At 48.6% G+C, this 9,770-nt stretch overlaps 1 protein-coding gene across 1 annotated transcript in view; it reads right to left on the minus strand.

The window, feature by feature from the left end:
* Positions 1-9,770, minus strand: part of KALRN (kalirin, RhoGEF kinase) — a 721,807-nt gene that overhangs the window by 457,408 nt on the left and 254,629 nt on the right. The window lies entirely within an intron of this gene.

The following is a 9,770-nucleotide window of genomic DNA, read 5'->3' on the forward strand; positions in this document are numbered from 1 at the left end:
CGCCTTGCCCCCTCCCCCTGCCACTCTGGATCCAGCCCCACCCCGCCCTCCCACCGCCGCTCTGGGTCCTGCCCCGCTCTCCCCCTCCCACCGCCTCTCCAGGACCTGCCCTGCTTCTCCCCAACCCACCACTGTTCTGGCTCGTGTCCTGCTCCCTCTGCCACTCTAGGTCCAGCCCCACTCCACTCTGTGTGCAGGGAGGCATGGCACGTGACCATGGGGCGTGATGTGGGGACTGGCCATGGCGTGGGGAGCGCTTGCTGGTTGCATGATGCAGGGAATGGCCCTGGAGTGTGGCGCAGGACATGCGGGGGAATGGCGTGTGCTGTGGTGTGGGGAGTGGCCACGGCAGGGGGAGCACCTGCCAGCTGCAGCCATGTGGTATGGGGAGCAGTCCTGGAGTGTGGTGCAGGGCGTGTGGGGGGCATGGTGTGCAGCCACAGGGCGTGGCGCAGGGAGCAGCCATGGTGTGGGGAGCAGCCACAGGCTGTGCCCACGTGGCATGGGGAGCAGCTGTGGGGTGAGGTGCGGGGTACATGGGGGAGTGGTGCATGGCTGAAGCAGGGGGTGCGGTGTGAGACTGTGGGGCATGGCACAGGAAGTGGCCATGGCACAGGGGCTCAGGGAATGCCTGCCGGCTGCGGCCACATGGCACGGGGCACATGGCGGGCCTTGGTATGCAGCCACGGAGCATGGTGCAGGGAATAGCCACAGTGCAGGGAGCGCCTGCAGGCTGCACCCATGTGATACAGGGAATGGCCCTAGGATGTGGCGTGGGGCATGCGGAGGGGCATGGCGTGTGGGGGTGCATGCCACATGGGCGTGCAGGGAGGGTGGCGGGTGGCCACAGGGCATAGTGTGGGGAGCAGCCCCAGGGTGTGGTGTGGGGCGCTCAGGGGGCATGGCACATTGGGGGTGGTGTGGCACATGGGGGGGCATGTGAAGGGGTGGTGCATGGGCACAGGGCGTGGCACAGAGAGTAGCCCCAGGGTGTGGCATGGGGCACACAGATGTCATGGCAAATGGGGGGTGGCATGGTGTGTTGGGGGGGTGCCATGTGGGCATGCAGAGGATGTGGCAGGTGGCCGCAGGGTGTGGTTCAGGGAGTGGCCACAGCACAGGGAGTGCATGCTGGGTGCAGCCATGTAACACAGGGAGTGGCCCTAGGGTGTGGCACAGGGTGCATAGGGGGGCATGGCATGTGGCCGCATGATGCCACAAGCGTGGGAGGCATGCTCCACCCGTGCGGTGGCAGCTGGCAGGTACTGCTGTGCCCCTTGTGGCCGTTTCCCATGCCACATCTTGCAGCTGCCTGCCACGCCTCCTGTACCCTCCGCACCCCATGGTCGCAGCCAGTGGGCACTCCCTGTGCAGGGGGGGCATGGCTTGTAGTCATGCGGGGGTGGGGGGTGACATGCGGGCACAGGATGCCACGCAGGGAGTGTGCGTTGGGGGTGTGCTGCAGCCACGTGCTGCAGCGAGCGGCTGCACCCCACACCCGCTCCCTGCATGGCACCCTGCGGTTGCGTGCCACGCTCCCACATGGCCCTGCATCATGGCCCCCTGCAGAGCCGTATACCATGCCCCCACTTCCTTCCCCTCTGTGTGGCAGAGCACACCCTGGCCCCCACCACCTCCGCCTCCACTTCCCTGTCTGTCTGTCTGTCAGTAAGGCTCCAGGCCACGCACATGCAGTTGGCCTGGAGTGTTACGGACAGACAGACACAGCCAGAAATGCCATGGCTTTCATTATATTAGAATTAAGTAATTACAGGCATACCTAATTGTGTGTGTATATATATATCAAATGTCATATACTGAATAACTCAGAATGTTTAGAATTATCCATATGTTTTTGATAGCTCTGCATCAGCATTTCTCAGAGTTTCTGTTCTGCTGGAAATGTCAGTCTTTCATTCTGCGTCGGGACAACATTTTTTTTTTTAAATGGGAATTTCTGCAGAATAGCCATTCCCATTTTCAACCTCTGAAATAGCTGTCTGTTTCTTTCCAGCTTACCACAAGACTTCTCTTTTACATTTACAGGCATATTAAAAATGTATATATTTTAAAGACCAACTCAAATAAGGCAGCTATGTAGAGTACTGAGCTGGCCTGTGCAAATGCAGAAAATGGATCTTATTGCCAAGCCTTGTGATTTTATATTGAGTAGCCGGATTCTGACCCTCTACTACAGGCAAGAACGTGAAAAGATCCAGTTGTCATGTGATTTTGGGGGACTCCCTATCCAGAAAAAAAATACCTGCAGAGATGGATCCGGAGGGGTTGCAGTGGCACAGCTGCACCCCCTTTCTGATTGGGGCGCACCACGGGAGTATCTGCGGCCCCAAAGCAGTAAGAATCCCCCTCCTCCCCTCTCTCTTCCCCATGCAGCAGGTCCCTCTCCTCCTCCTCTTCCTCCATCCTGGGGGCTGGGGAAGCTTCAAAGCCGCTCCTGCCCACTCCAGCCAGGGTATGAAGGGGCTGGGCTCAGCAGGAAACAGTGACAACAGCAGAGGTGGTGGGCAGGGGGTTCCTCCTTCCCACGTTTACTCCCAGGGGGTCTGGGCAGGGTGGGAAGGATGTGGCTCAGAAGCTTCTCCCTTCCCGGGACAGTGGGAGAAGCAGTCGCAGCGGCGGGCAGGGAAAGGGGGAAAGCAGCAGCAGAGGCTCCAGTGTCACAGTCTGCCCACGCTGGGGGGTGGAGAGTGCGGAGGGAGGTAGCGCCAAATCCTGGATCTGCCCCTGAACCCCTGTATCCTAAAGAAAGGTATATTGACCTGTAAGTCCATAGTGCATGGGTCTAAACTCATCTTTTCTACTGGTTGCTGTTAACATTTTAGCGCACTTCATAATTCTCATGACAAACAAAGGTTTCGGATTGCTATGGTGGTGAGAGGAAACAGTGATTCACCCATTTCATGGGCATGACAATTCAGAGCTATCCAAGATCAAGCCCCAGGTTTTCACGTAACAGAGTCATGCCTTGGCACAACAGTCTTTCCAAAGAAGCTTGCAAAATGAGAAGTTCCCATAATGCAGATGAACGCAGTGTGGTTCTGTGTCAACATTAGCACCTCGAGCTCATCTAGGGGTTTAGGACTGCTAACGCTTCCAAGGTTAAGAGAACTGGTTCTTTAGCTGAAGTCAAAGGGACTTGTGCTTTATTTATTCCCAAATACCAGGTTTCATCCGTACTGACAACACAGGTATGGGCATTGGTTCATTGGCCTTTGCTGCCTGTGACTGACAGACCACAGCCTGCTGTCATCCAAGAAGAGAAACCATCAATCCCAATGCTCACAGTCCCACTGTTGTCCCAAAAACGCTTGTGTAACCCACTGGCAACACCTGCTTTCTCTTCTTGTATGGACCAGTCCATTCTTTCCCACTGCAGTATGCTGCCAATCTAAAGGTTTTAGGTTTAAGCCCTGTTCATGGCCTGTGCGGGAGAAGGAAAAAACATATATACACCCCAGGTGTAAAAAGTGGGAATACTTTTTTGAGGTCTGGCTCATGATTTTTGAAATGTTGGGATTGCTTGAAACCACGCTGAAGTTCCTGCTAAGTTTAAACGTGCCTGCTGCTACTTTTAAAATGCTTGATCTTGCCAAATCTGCCCAGGGCCACGTTGTATCGTAACCATCCAAATCCAGCCTGCCTGGCGAGTTCCTCGTATCATTGGGAGGCATGCAGGTAGGCCAATAACCAAACCATAATCTACCTTGGGACAACACTTACAAAGCATTCATTAACAACACAGTTTCCCAATTTATTTCCTAATTTATTTCTGACTGTTTTAAATTAGTGCCGGACTTCACGCCAAGCTTTACAAGGACATCCAGCAGAGCTGGAATCTGCATGGGAAAGCATTAGCGTTTTTTCTTTCCAAGGCCAAACAAGTAGCTGTTTGCAATTCAAGCTTGGCCTGACTACTCCATCGCCTCATGTAGTTTTGAGTGAACTAGTTAAAAAATAGTTGGATGATGAGAGACTGTAAGAGGAAAACTTTTACCTGCTGCATCCTATTATTCGCCACATGGAGTCGTTCAAAGGAAAAGCAGGACCTAATCATATTTCAAACTTATTTACGTTTACAGGCCTTATTCTCTCAAACTGTTTTGGAAGCTACACACACACACATTCATGTGCATACACAACGTTTCAGGAATGCTTGAATAAGGAAAGGGGAAATTGTTGTCAGATAGAGCAAATGTATATTCGTATGAAGCATACCATGTTCTCTTTGATTCAAAACAGAACAGGGAGCCGCTCGGGTTTCAAGGTCTCATGTGAAAGCCCTACATGCAGTAACTCCTGTGGAATTCAATTTATCTCCTTGGGAAGAATGAAAAGGAGAACGGGGAATCTGCAGGGACCGGGACTTGTAGAAAAAAGGAAATCTCGGCATTTCAGAGCTGATGTTCATATCTCAAACCATCCATTCCCAAAGGCTCTCTTGGAAGCAAGTAGAGCAACTGATATCCATCAACAGGAAAAACTGAGTAACTCAGCATTTTTTGTTTGGCCTGGGATGTCCTCTCCATCTTAGGCCCAGCCCTCGACTGCTGGTGGGTTTGCTAAAGATGAAATAATGATTCAGAAACAATGTCGGGGGGGGAGGGGGTGTTTGCATGAAAGTTATGGCACGGCACTATGTATTTTCAAGGCATCTAAACCTAATGCACTATGTGATGTGGGCCCGACAGACAGAGAAGCTGCTCAACAAAACAGAGAACAATTTGCCAGCACAAATATAAAAGGGGAGCCTGGTGTTATATTTAGGGACCAAGCACCCAAACATGCATTCCCACGAAATATGTGGCTTGTTTGTTAGGGGATCCTGGGTCTGAAGGCATTTTGGGAGGGATGGTGAACCTAGGGAGTATACCACAGGTACCCGTGTCCTAGCTGTGCTTCATTTCAGTTCCAAGACAATGCTTTGTTCCTCCGGATCCAAAATCGTCGGCTCTACCAGTTATAAAGCTGCAGGACTTTTAAAATGTACAGCGAGTGCCATCTACAGGCTAAGCCACGTACTCATATAAATTCTACTGCCAGCAAATCCATAGCTAAAACTAAACCACGTGAGGTCACATCACCTCCTCCTGCAGGAGAGAGTGGATGCTCAAAAAAGGTCGTTTTGAAAAGTTTGCCTTAGATCACATTGGATGCGAGATCACAAACCCTAGAGATCCCCCCTGTGAAGATCTGAGATATCACCAGGAATCTTAAACAGAATTCTCCCCTCCTTCCCAATCTGCACGAATCCAGTGGAGAGGTTTTACCAGGGTTTCCCAAGCAAGCAGCTGTCCATGGGACCCTGCACGGAGGAGGATGCAGAGGGCTCTGCATAGAACAAGCCTGGGACTTGGAGCAGATTTTCTGGAGAGCTGATAGCAGGGACAGTGCATAGCATAGCATTGCCCTCCTCATCTGTGGAGTTTGCAGGGCTTTCTGTAGTGAACACTTCAAACCTGACAGTGCTGTAGAGGTCACTGATTTCATCCTTCCACAGGGACACAGGGAGATCTGGGAGGCATGATCCAGCCCACAGGATTTCCCAGATCAGTGCCAGAAATAAAACACCCGTTGATGCTTGTTGAAGAAACACTCATTGTTGATCCTATAATGGATATCTGTTTGTATTTGCGTGCATCATCTCTTGGGAAATTGGCTGACTAGCGCATACCAGATACCTCCATAAAAGGCACTTCAGCCAAGCAAAGCAGCTGCTGGGCTTATTTGAGAAGCACATTTCAGAAAGAGCCATATTCACAGAGCGGTATTTCTTTGGTATCACAACGATCATGGGCGTTCAGTGGTTTAAGTCTAATGGTGACGGGCTGTATTGTGAAGCAACGATCCTGGAAGTGGCAAACCACAGGATGGTGTGGTTAGGCTGAGAAGCGGTCAAAATAACCCAAATTTGCATGAGATGGGGGGGAAAAAATATGAAATGCACGGGAGAAGTGTGGGTGCTGAACGGTTCAGAAGTAACTCCTCAAGCTTCTTTAGCCCAAAGTTTTCGAGCATATCCATATACTTCATGCAGAATACTGTAAGGAAAATCCCTAAGTATGACAGGAAAGAAGGCCTGTGAGAAACGTTGTCCGAACGAGAACTTCAGGAGAAGAGAAGCCCACGTGGGCTAGCCATGAGCGACTCATGATACATGACTCTTTACATCACTGACTTCCTCCAAACACGCCTGCATCGAGTACGGGTCTGGTATAAGGACTCTTCTGGGCTCAATCTAAAGAGAACACTACATGCAGATTTGTAAATCTCCAAAAAAGAAAGCTCTCCATTTTGTCAAGATGAAGTATGGTGCACCTCTCCTTGAGGTGACATGGGAAGCCAGTAAACCAGAAAGCCTCCCTATCTGGCTGCTCAGAAACACCAGCATTACCAACAGCAGCGCTCCAAAGCATTTCCTACCATGGAAAGCAGCAAGAAAACTTACCAGGATCAGACTGGAAATTATTTCAAGAAGTACTCAACTAATCAATAAGAGCCAGAGGCAAATACATCGACACAACAGAAAGAGGACTGCAGAGAATAGATGAGCCAGACAGCCGAATGAATGCCGCATCAGGGGAGCCCCCAGGTATGTCTACATTACAGTCCTGTACCTTGAGTTACTTGACGGTCAGTTAACACAAGGTATGCAAACATTTCTGGTTTAACTGAAGAGCAGCCTATAAGTATATCAGGGGCTTACATCGTGGCCTGGGGGAGCATCTGTTCACCAAGGCACCCCAGGGGAAGACCAGAAACAATGGACGCAAACTGCTCGAAGATCACTTCAAATTGGACATAAGGGGAAACTTCTTTACGATTCAAGTGCCTAGGGTCTGGAAGAGACTCCCCCCAGAGAGGGTCCAGTCACCTGCATCGGAGATCTTTAAAAAACGACCTGACGCACGCCTTGCTGGGGTCATCTGGCCCCAGCCGTCTTTCCTGCCCAAGTGCAGGGGACTGGACCTGATCACCTCATGAGGTCCCTTCCAGCCCCTGACTTCTATGAATTTATGGGGAAAAAAAGCTCAGCTGGAAGCAAATTACAACACCAACCATACCAGCCTTTGTCAAATATTAAGTAAATTGAGTTAAATGCCGATTAATTAACTGGCTGGGTTTTTGGTTGTAGCCATGTTGGTCTAAGGACATTGGCAGACAAGGTTCTTTGAGCAGATGTGATATCTTTTGTCACAGTTGGTCTAATAAAAGATACCACATCTACTCAAAGAACCTTGCTATTTAAGTCACTCGGAACAAAACACAGGCCTTTTATCGAGGGCAAGCTCAAAAGGGTTAATCCCCCCAAATCAAGGAGGGAATGGCTGTAAGAAACAGGAGAGGAAATTGGGAGTAAAGTGGGAAGACGGAAGATTTATTCCCAAACCACAAAATCCATCTCAGGAGACACTTCTTCAGAAGACTCCCAGGTGTGATAAATTTATGGCCTCTCTTCTTTACTTCTGCTATTACTCTTTCCAAAGCAGCGAGTATTATGTTCTCCACATTTTGACCTCAAAGAAAGCTGGAGGTCCCTTTCACTTCCCCCTCAACGTATGTCCCCATGCCCCATATGCCAACACTGCATTCCTGTGTCACTGTTCAGACAGACCTCATAAATTAGTAATGGGTTTCTAGTGTAAACCTACTGGAGGAAGGGCCCAGATCCTACACTCATCAAAGTCAGGCCCTACCTGCATCAGCCATTTCTAATTAGAAGGCAACAGAGTCTAAAGTCCTGAGTGCAAGTCTGAGGCTCATTAGTGTTTAGAGTTCTCCATGCTCAACAACAACAAACAACACAGATAAGCCACCAAATACATCAAATCAAGTTAAGACCAAGATGAAGCAAAGATGCAGGTGTATGTCAGTGTAAGTTATTACTTTCTCCCCCTCTGCTTCCAGTGCCTTCTTAAATCCTTGACCTTGCATCCACTTACCATCCACTTTCCAATGTGTCAATGACACACACCTACGAATCCAGGCTCCTTAAACTAAAATGACTGTAAAGGAGACTAAGGTGGAGTCATTCATAGGTTGAGTGGCTAGATGGAGGAGTGTAAAAAGAAGAATAGGCAGGAGACATAAAAGAAGTGCATGTTAAAATAGTCCCCACGCTATTTGAACTGACATCACTGCCAGCCTCTCAGGATGCAAGTTATATCTGTGCAGCCTCCTGACACCTTGGAGTGTGTGGGTAAATAGGTCTCGGCTGCATCACCCAGTGAATCACCTCTGAAACTGGTCCTGTTTTGCTACATAAAAATAGCTGCACGGCTTACTTGACTGTTTTCAAGACAACGCTACCCTCTTGCCTCCCCTGTCATTTCTCAGTTATCTGCATCTCCAGGGAAGCACAACTCAAGAAGAGAAAGGATGTAGAAGCTGAAATATGAAGCTAATAAATTATAGACTGGGGATAGTCATAATGGTTTAAACCAGAAGGTACAATTAGATCATTTAAACTGATCTCGTGCATATACAGGCCCTTTGTTTGCCATTGTAAACTCTGCACTGTACTCAACTAAAGCGAATCTCCCAGCAAGGCATTTGGTATTGATTTGAAGCTTGTTCAAAACACACTGAAGTCAGTATAAGACTCTCACCAACTTTAAGAGGTTTTTGATGACCTTTCTCTAAGACAATGCTATTGTGGGCTGCATACAAAGATCTTGTACTGTAGCAGGAAGCAAGGATGTAGTCCTTCACTAACTATCCAGCTCTGGAATAGCTACTTCATTTCTGGGCATCTAATTAAAAGAAAAATATCGACAAACTGGAAGGGGTTCAGAGGACAGTAAAAAAAAAAAAAGATTAAGGGGTGAAAAGAGTAACTAATAAGTAAAAGCTAGAAGAGTTAAAGATGTATAACATGGCTAAGGGACAATTAGAAGGAGACATGATAACAGCCTACAAATATTTGAAGGCTGTAGCCAAGGAAGGAAATGAATTAATTATAACAGTAAAAGGGGCATAAACAAGAGTAATGGGAATGAATTAAGGAAGAGATTATACACTGAATATCAGGAAAATCTTCTAGATACTGATCCCCCACCAGGCTGTAAAATAGTGCCCCTTGGGATGTAGTATAAATGCTATTTAGGCCATTTAAAACTAAATAAGGCAAGCACTTGTGAAGGGTACTGCAGGGAGCAAAAATGCTCTGATCAGGGGTTGAACAGAGGCTCTGGTAAGGCTTTCCCACCTCAGACTTCAACAATACAGCAGGGACTGTCTGAGGGGAAAAATGCCTTGTGCCCAGCAAGCAGACAAAGCACTCTTGTCTATTGTAAAGCTGAATCTGTTTTCATCTAAACTGCTCTGAGGCTGGTGCACCTTCATGGAGAGAGATTTATGATAGCTCTTTAATCTAATAGGAAAAGACATAATGAGGTCCAGTGGTTGGAAGTTAAAGGGAGATAAATTCAAACTAGGACTAAGGTCTGAATTTTTAACTGTGATGGCAATTAAACACTGGAAGACCTTGCATATGGACGTGATGGATTGTCCATCACCTGAGTGGACGCCTTTCGAAAAGATAATAGCATAGCTCCACACACACTAGGGGCTCAATGCAGAAGTTACTGGGTGAGGGTCTCTGGTCTGTGTTATGCCGGGGGTCAACCTAGCCAACTGCAAATTGTCTCTTAAAGCCTTAAAATCTATAAGAAGACTAGTTCTATTCATGGCAGGAAAGAGCACTGGGGTCAAACTACCCCAGCAAGGTGTACATCTAGCCTCCTCTTAAA

The sequence above is a fragment of the Gavialis gangeticus genome, unplaced genomic scaffold (genome assembly GCF_001723915.1).
Source record: "Gavialis gangeticus isolate Ggan-Ray unplaced genomic scaffold, GavGan_comp1, whole genome shotgun sequence".
Classification (NCBI taxonomy): Eukaryota; Metazoa; Chordata; order Crocodylia; family Gavialidae; genus Gavialis; species Gavialis gangeticus.